This window comes from Sphaeramia orbicularis, chromosome 13 (genome assembly GCF_902148855.1).
Source record: "Sphaeramia orbicularis chromosome 13, fSphaOr1.1, whole genome shotgun sequence".
Classification (NCBI taxonomy): Eukaryota; Metazoa; Chordata; class Actinopteri; order Kurtiformes; family Apogonidae; genus Sphaeramia; species Sphaeramia orbicularis.
In genome coordinates this window covers 44,650,633-44,666,941 of record NC_043969.1, presented here as the reverse complement: position 1 = coordinate 44,666,941, position 16,309 = coordinate 44,650,633, and positions in this window count along the sequence as shown.

Here is a 16,309-nt window from a genome sequence, read left to right as displayed (position 1 = left end):
TTAATTAAACTGATCAAGGATTTGCTTCCTAAAAATAAAGAAAAATTCCTAAATCACAAAATCAAGACATTTCCCCTCAAGATCTTCAAAAATTCAACCTGTGTGCTTCATAAAATGTGTTGTGAATGTCATATATGACATATAGTTTCAGGGAGAAAAAAAAGAGTATTTTTTAATAGCTTTTGTCATCACGCAGTCAGAAAACAATCAAATTTATTAATACAATATAACAATATTTCAATAATGATTTTAAACAGTGTGTCTTCAGTCTTTGGAGAAATTGGCCATTTTAAGTATTTATGCTACTTATTAAAGATTATTGTGTTAGTGTCAATTGTGTGAAGTTAGAACATAGTTTTTCTATTGCTTAGGGTTTTTTTTTTAACAGTCCTGTGTTTTTGTTTACCCTTCCTTTCAGTATATTTGTAGCTGATAAAAGGTATTTGACACATGTAAATATTTGCCTGTTGCACAGAGCAATAAAGGAAAATTTGAAAAAAAAAAAAATGGCTGTGAGTCTTCTTTATATGAACCAGCAGGTGTCAGTGCAGACCTTCTCTGACATGTTGCAAAATGAACGAAATCATGAGTTTGTAGCCAACCATTTGAGATTGAGAGAACTATTACGATGTGAGGTTAACCAGAAAAATATTTAGATGGTGACTAATGTGTTACAACTGAATCATTAGGTGACGATTAGGAAAATGATTCTCGTGGGAGTCAGTTTTCTCTGGCTTCTCTGGAATGAGAAGACCTTAATTTGAGACCTGTCCGCAAACCTCTACCTCTCTGACTGAACCGAGCTGAAATTCCACTTAATTAAAAAGAAGGCCCATATAAAACAGAAGTGCAACCTCAGTCGTGATTAATTTGGTCGTCTTCCATGTACCCTGAGGCGTGAGGATGTTGCAGAGGAAGTTCCCTGCCTCCTCTGTGCACCAACATCGGCCTGCTGCAACCACAGATATGTCAAAGAGGGGACAAACAGCACAGGTGCACATCTTCACAACTTTACTCACTCCCATATCGGCTTCTGACACACCCCAGCCTCAAAGAAGTGGTTTGTGCAAACATCACGCAACCTTAAGTTGGAAAATTTACACGTATTCCAGTCTCAGATATCTTAAATGACTGTCTGCACCAGAAAGGAAACGTCAAGACTGTAAAAACCTTTAATAATGTCCTGCTCATGCCTTTTATAGAGCATATTCTGAGTCACAATCTGTAATTGAAAAATGTGGTTTAGGTGTGTTGTGCCTGGTACTTTTACATAAACATATTTAATGATTGGGAAATGTTTATGGAAGGAGCAAAAGCTTTTCATGACTTTTGCAAGAAAACACAATTTTTATCCAAACTGCAGGTGTTTTTACAGTAAATGTGCATTACAGGGAAATAGAAACACCTTTTTTCTCATATATTCTTACTTTTTGCTGTTTTTAATTGTATGGCTTTTTATGTTTTTGAATCTTTTCTTGTATTTTATCCTTTTATTTTGATTTTATTTATTCTTCTGTTCTATGTCTTTTAACCCTTTCATGCATACTGGTCACTACAGTGGACATTTATTCTCCAGCTGTTCTCTTGTATATTCATGGGTTTTGTTGTTTTAGTTCCATATTAGCCAACACAGTGGACACTTACGCATCATCTCATACATTGACATTCAGACCATTACTGTAACTTGGCTGTTCTTGATAAACCTGGTCTGCACTAACATGTTTGAGTGTAAACCACTTGTTTCTTGTTAGACACAAAGGTTTTTTTGCATGTTATCTCCATGAAATGAGTAATAACTAGCATAAGAATGTGTTAAAATGTGAGAAAACATCAGATTAGCAGCATTAAAAATGTTTTTATTTTATTGTTTTCATATCACTTTCTTACACAAGAGGATTAGGGCCACTGGAAAATAAAAAAGGTGTAATATTTTTTATTTATTATTCTGGGAAAAAAGTCTGAATTCTGACTTTAAACTCCGAATTCTGCCTTTTTTTTTTTTTTTTTTTTTTTTCCAGAATTCTGACTTTAATCTCAGAATTCTGAAATTTTTCTCAGAATTCTGACTTTATTTTTCAGAATTCTGACTAATCTCATAATTCTAACTTTTTTCCCCAAATGCTGACTTTTTTCTCAGAATTCTGACTTCAATTTCAGAATTCTGACTTTTAAAAAAAAAAAAAAATAAGAAGAAGAAATATATTTTGGACCCTAGTTTATTGAATTTTTTCCAGTGGCTCTAATTCTCTTCTGTACTTTCTGATATTGGGTTTTAAACACATTTTTCTTTACTTCAAAAATTAAATGCATGGACATTTTTGTAACTCCATGAAGAAAAAAAAAAAAATCAATCACATTGTTTTTTTCATGCCTAAGGGGGAATAAAAACATTCAAGAAAAAATCTTGCCTAAAGTTCTCATAATTTGTGCATGAAAGGGTTAATGTATTTTGTATTTCGTTCTTCTATTTTGGTTTTAATTATTCTTCTGTGCAGCACTTCGGTCCACTGTGGTTGTTTTAAAGTGCCCTACAAATAAAGTTGGATTGGATTAGATTGGATATATTCTGTCAGAGCAAACACTGTTGCATCGTTTGCCAGGTTTACCCAGACATTTTGAAAAGAGTTAAAACATACAGATACAGATGAACTTTATTTTTTTCAGTAGTTTTTTCATGGCTGGTAGTACAGCAGATAGATAGGCTGATGAGAAGAACAAATTATTCCTTGTTGTCATCTGTGAAAAATCATTACAGCCATTTTAGAATGAAAAAAGAAACAGAGCTGCACTTCTTCTACTATGTTCATCACAGTATTTGGGTTATTCATGACTAATTTTACTGGAAAATCTTGTTATTACCTGAAGTAACAGTTTATTTTGGATTATTTGCTATTTTTGTTACGTCGCCATTTTGCCACTGCTGTTCATAACATTAATCAGCTGTTGTTGAAGTGCTAAAACATTGATCAAAACATGTTGAAATGTTGCGATGATGGAACAGATCTTCGAACAGAGAAAAGTTTTTCTTACTTTTTCTTTATGTTTTAAATTTTCGTTACATTATGGACTGAAATATCTCAAAGTGAGGAGAAATACAATTTTTAGTGTATCAATTTCCATGGCGTCAATGGCAAATTCTGATTTTAAAGTCAAGCTTGAATGGTTTAAGGGAATTTAGGACGAATATGTCAAAAAAAATATGATATTATCTTAAAGCCTGAGTTAACTAATACACAAACAACCAGGTCAGAAGTTAAAACAGATGACAAAGGAAAGTTCACATTAGCATAGCGTGCTCTAATTTTACATATTGAACCTTTAACATCATACATTTAATGTTATTCTATTATATATTGGAAGAAAAGGTTGAATCAGTTTGATTACAGTTACAAAAAAATGTTTTTTGCAAGTTGTCTAGGTTTTTTCAATTGAATTAGGACCATTTTGCACCGCTAAATCCAAAAATGACATCTGTTTTTCTCAATCAGGTCAGGTTTTTTTGCTAATTTGATTTTGAAAAATTTGATCTTCTCACAAAATATAATAATTAATACCAGAATAAGATTGGTAAGCACACTTTATGAAACTTGTGACTTGATTCCTGTTAGGTACAATGGTGTATTCACCGCAGATGTAGCAGAATACGTCAGGCTTATTTTTGCAAGATCTTCTGGTCGAAGCCATTTCATTCACCTGTAATATTCAAAAAACTATTAATCATAAATTGGCAAAAGTAAAATCTTCAGAACTCGTTTATTGCAAGAAATATGAAAGAATTTTGTATCATATGATGTGAAAATGCCCATAAATGTAAGCAAAAATGTTCAAAAGCCAATATGTAGCATAGTTCAGAAAGTTGACCTGATTGAGCAAAATTAATGTGATTTTTGAATTCAGCACACCAAAATGATCCTAAATCAGCTCAAAAGACTTAAACAATAAATTTGTTGTTGACCAGTGTTATTAATGTATAAGTTTTTAGCTAGTACAGCTAAATGCAAAAGAATGTTAAATATTATGATATTATGTTACTTGTACTGCAGTCCCTCAAATAGTTGCCAGGGTATTTATTCTTTCAGTTGATGAGGATGCCAGGTCTCTATTTTAAGGAAATATGCAGTAGAACGGGTCTTTGTGTCTAATTTCTTCTGTTTTGATAAATAGAAATGAATAATTGAAAGTGCTTTTCCTCAAATAAAACACCTCCTTTTCACATTAGCCCTTTAGAGTTTCAGTGGATAGGAACCATTAATTGGAGAAGAACCTTTTATGTGTAAATGTTCTCTTTTTGTTGTGCTTGAAAGTTTCTATGAAAATTTCCATTGTGCCGTAAAAGTAAGACACACACCTGCAGTGACTGACTTTACATAATAACGCTTTAGCTCTAAAACTATTGAAATTCCTAAATATAGTTGAATGCATTAAACTTGTAGAAGTGCAGATTACATATCAGGCCACAGATGTTTATTCTTTTCTTTCTTTTTTTTTTTTTTTTTTAACCTGTAATTGAGATCAGGGAACTATGGTATTGTATTGCCAAAAACAGTGATTTTAGGCATTCCATGTTTTCTTTTCTTTCTGTTTTAGTCACATGATACACACAAGAGTTAGTACTTGATTGCATAACCATTGTTTTTGATGACTTTTGATGGTCTAATAAGTTTTTCCGCGACTGTATGTTCAAAACTAGGGCGTTGACCTCTGGGGAACCATGGGTTCTAGATGTGGTAGATAATAAACTTACCTCTGATATAGTTCATTTCTTTACTTTATTGGTAAATTCCACTGGCATTTTCAGTTGAATACCCTCTCAGCTGGCATGTTTGGTTCTGCACATGAAATTTGACACCATGGCAATGTTGCCCTATAGTTTATCTGTTGCTAGGTAACACACTTCAATTCTATGATTCTTGGCAAGGCTATTGTAAGGCTATTGTATTCCAAAATTACTAATATCTCCAAAATATTGGTCCTATCAACTTGCCGTTTTCACTTCCATAAATACGCCAAACTGCAGCAGTCAGCTCTTTCTGGATTTGGTGTGATGCCCAAGACTCACAGAGCCCACTTCCCATTTTTTTCAACCTTGGGGTCATCTGAAATTTCTAGTTATTGATAAAATATTTAGCAGTTACTAATAAAAAAAATTTTAATGATTCAATATATAAATGTCATTCTAATTAAAACACCACACACTTTTCCTAATAAAAATCAAGTTCAAATAAAATGCAGGATGTAATATCTGAGAGGGCATATCTTGATTGACTCGATCATGTGACCGCATGTGTTATTATGCTTCAACACAGTCGCAGTCAGAAAACTGGATCAAACAGAGAATGGAAAGAGGTCTTCGCCCACCTGGCCCTGCTAAGACATGTCCAAGAGAAACTGAGAAGCAAACACCAAAAAGGTGCATTATATAGACTAAATGTTGTCTAAAATTAATGTTTATTTGCAGCATAGTATAGCAAACTATTACATGATCAAAAAAATTTAATTTTAGCAAAACAAAAAAAAAGTCTTTGTTTTAAACATTTGGGGTCACCAGAAATTTGTGATGTTAAAATGGGGTCACGAGCCAAAAAAGGTTGAGAACCACTGGGATAAAGTCTTTCTACATCTACATCTACATCAGCAATAGAGCTGCACAACATATCGTTAGAGCATCATCATCGCAATGTGCGTGTGCACAATAGTCGCATCACCAGTCCTGCAATGAGGCAAACAAACTCTACATGTTCTCATCTAATTTCAACCTGGGTATCTGACACACACTGCACACAGCGATCCACCAATCACAATCAATCTTAATCAGTTTGCCGAAGCAGACCACACCCCTGCACATGGAGGGAGTCGCTGGTAACAACATTGAAAAACGAGCAACGGACAAGAGAAAATCACCGAAAATGAAGACTTGGTGCTAAAAAGCAAAGCAAAGTCAGTTATCTGGAATTATTTCGACCACAAGAAGGATGATGTTGAAACACGTGTTCTGTGTTGGCAGTGCCTTACACCTGTTGACACAACGAGAGGAAACACAACTAGTTTGTTCGACCATTTATGTCGGTACCACACAGCTACTATATCATGCTAAGTATTTTTTCATATCGCAATATATATCGCAGGGTTAAAAAAAATCGCTAAGTCAGTTTTTTCCAGTATTGTGCAGCCCTAATCTACATCTACATCTACATTAGAGCGGTACAATATATCGTCTGAGCATTGTCATTGCAATGTGCGTGTGCGCAAAAGTCACATCACCGGTCCTGCAATGAGGCAAACGAACTCACCATGTTCTCATCTAATTTCAACCTGGGTACCTGACACACACTGCACACAGCAATCAACCAATCACAATCAATCTTAATCAGTTTGCCGAAGCAGACCACGCCCCTGCACATGGAGGGAGTCGCTGGTAACAACATTGAAAAACGAGCAACGAACAAGAGAAAATCACCGAAAATGAAGACTTGGTGCTAAAAAGAAAAGCAAAGTCAGTTATCTGGAATTATTTCGACTACAAGAAGGATGATGTTGAAACACGTGTTCTGTGTCGGCAGTGCCTTACACCTGTTGACACAACGAGAGGAAACACAACTAATTTGCTTGACCATTTATGTCGGCACCACACAGCTATTATATCAGTGTTTTTCAACCTTTGGGTCGGGACTCCATGTGGGATCGCCTGGAATTCATATGGGGTCGCCTGAAATTTCCAGTAATTGATAAAAAAAAAAAAAGTAATATTGTAAGATAAAAATATTTTTGAATGATCTTTTTAATGATTCAGTATATATTTCATTCTAATTTATATATATTTCATTCTAATTAAAACACCACACATTTTTCCTAATAAAAATCAAGTTCAAATAAAATGCAGGATAAAACATCTGAGACGGCATATCTTGATTGACCCGATCATGTAACCGCCCACATGTAACTGTACGCTTCAACCTGCCCGGGCACAGTCGAAACCGGACTGAACAGAGAATGGAAAGATTTCTTCACCCACCTGGCCCCGCTAAGACATCTCCAAGAGAAAAATGTCTCAGTTTTGAATGTCTGGAGTCGCCAGAAATTTGTGATGTTAAAATGGGGTCATGAGCCAAAAAAGGTTGGGAACCACTGTACTATATCCTCCAATATATATCACAGGGTTAAAAAAAAATCGCAATGTCAGTTTTTTAACAATACCAGCAGCCCTAATCTACATCTATATGAGTGATATGTAAAAACAGTGTTCTAAAAAATCTGCCTAAAAAGTCTATCCGACAACTGCAGCTGATCCAGAATGCTGCTGCTCCAGTCCTCACTAAGACCAAGAGAGTGGACCACATCAGTCCAGTTCTGAGGTCTCTACACTGGCTCCCTGTCTCTCAGAGAATAGACTTTAAAATTCTCTTGCTAGCATATAAAGCACTGAATGGTTTAGGCCCAAAATCCATCAGAGACCTTCTGGTTCAGTATGAACCATCCAGACCACTCAGGTGGTCTGGTGCAGGTCTGCTCTGTGTTCCCAAAGTCAGAACTAAACATGGAGAATCAGCATTCAGTTTCTATGCTCTGTATATCTGGAACAAACTACCAGAAAATATCAGGTCTGCTGAGAGTCTGAGTTCTTTTAAGTCCAGGTTAAAGACTCACCTGTTCACTGCTGCTTTTGACTAAAAGGCTTTTGACTTTTTAAATTTTATATTCTCTTTTGAAACTCTGCACTGCAACTCTTACTTTAATATATGTTTTTATTTATTTATTTATTTATTTGTTGGGGATTTTCTGTGTTGTTTTCTTACTTGCTGTTTTTAATCACCTTTTACATGTTTCTTTTATAATGTTTTAAATGTTTCTTTTTCCCTGTCGTTGTATTTCAATGTCCGGTGTGAAGCACCTTGAATTGCCTTGTTGCTGAAATGTGCTATACAAATAAACTTGCCTTGCCTTGTTCTTATTGCCCCAACAATAGAAAAAAAAAATCAAGGCAAAGTCTCCATTTCTTTTTTCTCGGTGATGACATTAAAGGGTTAAGATAATGGTTTGTGGTTTGGCGTGTTTGGGTTTTTAAATGGTTAGGGTTAGAAGTTCAAGAGGAATAAGTGACATTTAGGAGTAGCGTGTGACACAAAGGATACGGCCCAGTCCAGTCTGTGGGCCTGACTCATTAGTGACATCCCACAGTAAAAGAGTAGGAGGCCGAGCAGCCGGTGACTCACTGTGACCCCTGCTGAACACAAACTAACCTCAAAGTGTGAGTTCACTTTCTCTTAGCAAGATTACCGATGACTCGTACCTCGCCGTCAGCCATAACACGTCTAGCCCCCGTGATGGTTTTAGTAGTAGCACTGGAGGGAATAACAGGGGGGCAGGAATGAGCTGACAGTTCCAGTCCGAGCCCCGTATGAGCGCAGACAGTGAGTGGGAGAGACGCTGTGTGGGAGGGAAACAGAGGTAGAGAGAAATTTCGCTGTTTTGCGAAGGCGGAGGAGGGAAATTGCTGTCCTCTTGGGTGCACGATGCATGAGCGTGGGCTTCGGAGGGGTCCTGAGAAAGTTAAAACAAACACAAACGGAGGAGCCAGGAGATATACGAGCAACCAGAGAAAGAGACAGATGAAGGTCAGAGGGAAAGTGAGTGACATTCCTGGGCCCAGAGCCAATGAATGATGAGGCCTCTGAGCGAGTCCAGTATATGTTACACAGGCCTAATCCAGACCTTCTTACTATTTATGACCCTGTATGTAACACTGTTGGGCCCGGAATGTTTTGAACGCCGTCTGTTGACTCGTAGGCTCCTCCCCTTTAACTGTCATGTCAGACTTTGCCAATATTTCCTTGCCGGAGTCTCATTTCCCCTCCTCTGCTGCTCTCTGTGCAAATAATTCACTAATGAGAGCTTGGCTTCGGGGGGTCTGTGGGGGGTCGCGCTTATTTGAACCATATGTTTTTGTAACGAGCAGGAGCTTTAAGGACTTTAACCAAAATAAAAGATAAATCCAGAAAACTAAAACTCATCCTCTTCCTCTTCTGTTTCTTCTTTCCCGGTTGCGTTGCTTACTCTAGGTTTAGACATTTACTTCCTCTAAGCTGCTGGTTTTTGCTGATAGACGTCCTGAGTCATCTGTAAATCGCGGGGATTGCTCACATGATACACCGGCCTTACAAAGTCATCCCTCCGTATCCCAGAAGAGCCTCCAGTTGATCACTAATAATGAGTATCCATCAGGCGGCGTGCAAATCAACATCCTGAAATGACACATTGCATGTTCACTTGCACTGCAGGGGGAGTGAGGAGTCGGAAAGTCCATGTAAGTGGAAAAAGAAACGTGATGCATACCTACCTGAAACGTCTGCCGCTGCCTTTACCTTTCCACATTAAAACCTCAACTGTTTTTTTCCCCCTGTGTTTCTTGGACTTGTATCCATGGAGGCTGGAGGTGAGGGCTGGAGGAGGGTATAGAAAGCAATTGTGTTTATATTTTGTTGAGCGTCTGTTTACATCTCTCGCAGGGATGTTTTAAGCATAAAGTAAGCTTGTTACCCTCCTTGTTACCCTTGCCTGCAAAGAAATCTGCTGCAGTATGAGACTTTTTATTTTTTTTATAGAGACAGAGACAGACTTTTTTTTTTGTCTGGGCCTAGAAAACTACTCTTTTTGGGAGAACTCCTTCTTTTATGTTTTTTTAACCCATGAAGATCCAAACATCCACCACTGACTAAAACCATCTACTGATCTAAACTGTTTAACACCTGTTGATCCACTAATCCTATCAATACATGTAAATAATTGGTGTAAAATGCAGTTTTTCATCTTTTCATGGTCATCAGATATGACCCATTTTGGACATTCAGAGGCTCCGTAGTTACCATGGAAACACTGTCATCTTATACAACATTGGTTCACCAGTAAAACCCATGGAGTTGGATCAATGACAGTGGATGGACACATTGGGTTTATGTTCAGTTTGTGATAGATTTGCTGAAAAAGTTACTTTTTCATTAGTTTTCTCTGTTTTTGATTTAAAAACCCTCAACTTTATTCTGAGCTATAATGAACATTTACACAAACAGTGAATTAAATATAATACCAGATTATAATAATACCAAATTTTCACTGAAAAAACACAAAATACAGAAGATAATATTACAATCAATGAATGGTGATAAATCACTTAAGGAAAGTTAGAGACAAAAAAAAAAAAAAAAAAAAAAAAAAAAAAATATATATATATATATATATATATATATATATATATATATATATGTGTGTGTGTGTGTGTGTGTGTGTGTGTGTGTGTGTGTATATATATATTATATATGTGTGTGTGTGTGTGTGTGTGTGTGTGTGTATATATATATATGTATATATATATATATATATATATATATATATATATATATATATATATATATATATATATATATAAAGAGAGAGAGAGAGAGAGAGAGAGAGAATCATTTGGGAACTGCCACAAAAGTGACACTGGGTCCTTATGGATTATTGATTCAGTAATCCTTTCAATCCATGTAAATATTTAGTGTAAAATACAGTTTTTCATCTTTTCATGGTCATCAGGTATGACCCATTTGGACGTTCAGAGCCTCTGTAGTTACCATGGAAACACCGTCATCTTCTACAACATTGATTCACCAGTAAAACCCATGGAGTTGGATCAATGACAGTGGATGGACACACTGGGTTTATGTTCAGTTAATGATATAATTTACTGGAAAAGTTATTTTTTCTTCAGTTTCCTCTGTTGTGATATAATGACCTTTGGATTTACTCTGAGTTTTCATGAACATCTAAATGAATATAATAAATAAAAAAGGGGAAAATGCGTGATTTATTGTGAAAAATGCAAAATACAGAGTATAATATTTTAATAAATGGTGTTAAATCAGAAAGGTTAAATAGAGAGAAAACTTCATTTGGGAACCGATGCAAAAGTAGCTCTGGGTCTTTATGAGTTAAAACAGAACAGAAATGACCTGACTGTCAAAGTGACTCTTTGAACAATCAGTATTTACATTTCCTTTTCTTACAGGCCCATATGATGATTAAATGCACCACTGATTATTTCTACTGCGAGGAGTCTCCCAGTAGGTAGAGTAAAGTAAAGTAAAGTTCTCAAAAACTAAGAAAAAAAAAGAAACAACACCACTTAACTCATAAAGACCTAGTGCTACTTTTGTTGCAGTTCCCAAGTGATCATTTCGCTATTTTGCTATGAGTGATTTATCACCATTTATTATCATATGATCCTCTGTACTTTGATTTTTTTCAGTGAAAGTCGTGCATTTTCTTTTATTTAATTCACTGATCATGTAGATGTTGATTAAGGCTCAGAGTACATTCAAAGGTTATTACATCAAAAACAGAAAAAAAGGAAGAAAACGTCATTTTTAAGAAAAATCTATCATTAGCTTAATCTCCATCCACTGTCATTTATCAAACTTCACCGCTTTTACTGATGAGTCAATGTTGTACAAGATTACAGTGTTTCTACGTTCACAACGGAGCCTCTGAACGTCCAAATGGGTCATACCTGATGACCATGAAAAGATGACAAACTGTAATTTGCACCAATTATTTACATAGAATGATAAGTTTAGTCATTTAGAAGATATTAAGTATTTCCATCTAGGTCTATGGGGGTCAGTGTCTTCAGTTACTGATCTAATTTCCTGTGACTGGTCCAAAAGTCTGAATGATTCAGTTTAATCCAGACTGAAACCATGTCTTTGGTTGAGACCATGGACTGGAGGAGGTTTCACACATAAAAACTTGGTTCAAACTGGAAAGTCTGGGCAAAACAAGAAGTGAAAGCAGCCCATAAGTCACAGTAAGACAAAAATAAAACTAAAACCATTAATCCAAACTACTCATTTCCTCAAAATAAAATCATATAAGTGGTCTTTCAGTTACAAATAACAGCAAAACTGAATCAAAAACCAAAGATATTTAGTTGTATGTCTAAATTAATGAAAATTTCAAAGCTACAGTTGCATAAAAAATTATTAGACCACCCCTTGTTTTCTTCAATTTCTTATTTATTTTAATAAATTTGTTTGGACAAATACAATAGTAACAACAAAAATATCTCATAGTAGTTTAATTTCAGAGCTGATATCTATCCATTTTCCATGTTTTCTTGATAATAACCAAAATCACTTCAGTTCTTACATCAATATTTATGGCATTGTACTGACAAAAACAACGCTTTTAGGCATTCCATGTTTTCTTTTCTGTCTGTTTTAGTCACATGATACACACAGGAGTTGGTACTGGATTGCTTAACCATGTTTTTTGATGACTTTTGATGGTCTAACAATTTTTTCTGCGACTGTAAGTAGCGGAAAAAACAGCAATACATTGAACAAAATTCCATATTTCAGAGGAAATACTTCACATAATGTCAATAAAATATATAACATAAGCCCATATACTGTATTTCCGGATTTTTAATGGTAAAATGTTAAGTACCATACCAAAACTGTACCATTGTACTGACAAAAACAGTGCTTTTAGGCATTCCATGTTTTCTTTTCTGTCTGTTTTAGTCACATGATACACACAGGAGTTAGTACTTGATTGCATAACCATTGTTTGTGACGACTTTTGATGGTCTAATAATTTTTTCCACGACTGTATGTAGTAAAAAAAAAAAAAAAAAAAAAAAAAAAAGCAAAACAATGAACAAAATTCCATATTTCAGATGAAATACTTCATATAATGTCAATCAAATATATAATATAAACCCATATACCAGGGGTGTCAAACTCATTTCAGTTCAGGGGCCACATACAGCCGAATATGATCTGAAGTTGGCCGCACCAGTAAAATGATATAAATAATAGGATAAGAACTGATAAATAATGTCAACTCCAAAGTTTTCTCTATGTTTTTGACTGAAAAAAGTAAAATTCCATTATGAAAATGTTTACACCTACGAACTGTACTTAACCTAACATGAATAAATATGAACAACCTGAAAATTATTCAGAAAAAAAGTGCAATGTTAACAATATTACACCTAAGTTGGTCATTTATACATGTGCATCACAACTTAAAGATTTAGTAACAGGCAGAATATTGTTAAAATTCCACAGATTTCTCTTAAGACATTTCAGATTGTTCATATTTGTTCAGGATATTCATATTTTTTGTTAAAGCATAGTCTGTAAATGTAACTTTTTAAAAAATTTGTTTTTACTTTTTTCATACTAAAACAAAGAGGAAAATTTGCAGTTTTACCCATTCAGTTAAAATCGACGTTGTTTCTTGCCGAGTAAAAACAGTCACAGTTTCATTGTTTGGTCAAATCAACAACAACTAGAACGTAATGTGGTACTCGCTACAGCTGATCAGTCGATAAGGGGGGTTATTATGATAATATTTTACTAGTCTGATCCACTTTAGATTGAATTGACCTAAAATGATTTTAACATCCTTGATTATTCATATTTTCAGTGTAATTTTTGCATTTCATAAATTCCTCCTAGAGGGCAGATTGGACCCTTTGGCGGGCCAGTTTTGGCCCCCGGGCCGCATGTTTGACACCTGTGCCATATACTGTATTTCCAGATGTTTTAATGTTAAAATATTTAGTACCATACCGTTCCTATAACATCCCCCATAAGGCTGTTGCATTATCCACTAAAACTGTTCCTCCATTCGGTGCGAGGCCACACACAGATTAATTGGAATCCCTCCCTGACTTGGGATGGGGGAGTTTTTTTAATGGCTCATACTCGTCAAACCCCCAACCCCCCTTTGTGATCGAGTGGCACCGAAGGCTTGTTAAAGGAAATTTCGAAAATGACTGTCTAAACAGATAATTAGAATAAATAAAAACAAATTGCCGGGGGAAGTGAAAACAAGCCCAGATTCCTTAAAATTAGATTAAGATGAAAAACGATGTTGCAGCGTGAGCTCAGCGTTTGGCACGAGTCTGGCCTTATTTGGCTGTATCTGTGGATTGGATGATAATTAACCACTTTGTATTTCCTACTCTGTTTTCCTTTCACTGTGTCTGTGTCGTGTCATCAGTCAGGATTTTCCCTTCCACTCTGCTCTGTCGTGTTCATCCTAATTTTCTCCAGACACCTCCCTCTCCCATTCCCATCTATTTTGCCATCACAGCCTCATTTATATGCTTTCTGCGTATCGTCCGTTCTGCCTCTTTTTGTCGTTTTCTGCAGCTTTAGTGTTTGATGTGTGTTGGGCACAAGAACAAGGGAATCGGATACACACCCCAAACAGGAAATGAGGAATTCAGGCAAATAGACCGACGTCTGAGAGCAGTAGAGAAAAAGACAGGCGCTCTCAGAGAGGAATGTAGATAGATAAAGTATGTCAGACTGCGAGGGATGTAGAATAGACACAGTGAATCAAAAGGCTGTAAACGTCTGGGTGAAAAGGTTGTAGCGTACTGGTGGGTGAAGAGGAACACCCTGGGTCTGATATTTATAGACAGTGACCACCCCAAATGCTCTGAATCGCCCTGTGATGTCACTCCATCATGAATGGCAAACACTCGCCACCCGAGAGGACGTGGGATCCAACAGAAAACAACCGTGGATCAGATGTATCTTCGAGGACAAACACTGGTGACTGTATTTTTGTGATTTTCTTCTGTGAAAGTGCTGTATAAATAAACTTTACTCACTCGTCTGGGTATGGTCACTTCTGGATCCAAAACGCCAACATGGTGACAGTCATAACTCCACAGAACAAGCGTCCAAAACCCAAGGGGTGACGTCACGGTAGCTCTGTCCACTTCTTTATACAGTTTACAGTGGAATCTTACCCAGTCACAGTTCATTTTATTTTTGGCAACAGTGGATTTCCAGTGTTCATTTAAAAGACGACAGGATTTAATTTGCCTGTTTAAGAGAACATGAATCTAATGCTGGTACTGGGATGGTTCTAGTGTGGGTTCAGATTCAACTCCTGGACCTTTAAAGAAGTGGTTTGCTTCTGGAAAACCAACTTTATATAATATTAATAGTAATAATATTAATAATAATCCTACTATAATGGACGTTTCTGTGTCTGGCGTGTGTTTGTCCAATCGATGTCCCAATGTTGCAGCACGGGAGGGTGTACGGGTGCAATGCCGCTGTTGCACCACGGGAAGGCGTTATCATACAATGGCACCATGGGTACAATGCCGCTAGTAATAATAAAATGTCTTTTCAAAATTCTCCAAGACACTTAACCCGTCTTTTAAATCACTTCTTAAAACACATTTTTATAGACTTGCCTTTATGTGACGTCTGTCCCTTTTTAATTTTAATTCAATTTTTTTTAAATTTGAATTTCATCCTGTTTAGTTTCTGATTTATATTCTCGTACATGATGTTGTTTTATCTCACTCTGTCATTTTTACATTGATTTGACAGCATCATGTTATCCTTGCCCTCTTTACTCCGATTCACTTAATTTATTCGAAGTGTCATGTTTTTGCATTTGCTGTACGTATCACTTTTATTGTTTTGTTTCTGTTTTAGTGTCTTTACATGCATCCTGTATCCTGCTGTTGTGCCCTTCTGCTTTGTCTGTCAAAGCATTTTGTAAACTTCATTTTTAAAGGTGCTATATAAATATAGATCTTCTTCTTCTTCTTCTTCTTCTTCTTCTTCTTCTTATTATTATTATTATTATTATTATTATTATTATTATTATAGGTTCAAATACATACAAGCATAAAATAATATAAAATAATAATCAATGTATAGAGCAAATAAAACAAGTAACATGAGACAGTATCATGAAACACAAATACTAAGGTCAAATCCCAATTCACCCCTTGGCCCCTCCCCCTTACCCCTCCCCCTCCATTTTGCACATTCACATGAAGGGGTGGGGGTGTCCCGATTCTCAATGAGTTGGAGGGGAAGGGCTAAGGGGGAAGGCTGGTTGGGCCTCGAAGTGGAGATTTTTCAGGACCACACTACAGATGGAGGGGTGGGAGAAATCTCCCATAATTCTGTTCAAATTATCAGCAAGATGGAGGGAAACACAGCAAAAAAGTGCAACAGTGTGACGAAAGAAACTCATAAATGTACGTATTTTCTTCATAAACAACTTAATCATTTGATCGACTGTTTAATACCGTTTCAATGTCTGAGATGTCTCTCTGGTTTTTCTTCCTCTTTGGTTTCGTTAAACTCCAGCTGTTTTTTAACTGCTTTTGTCGATCTTTTTGGTCATGATAATCCCAGCCCTGATCTAACCAGTTATAGCTGTTTGTTCAGATATGGACCCAATTTTCGTGACTCAGAGAAGGTTTTTATGTTCTTTGAAGCAT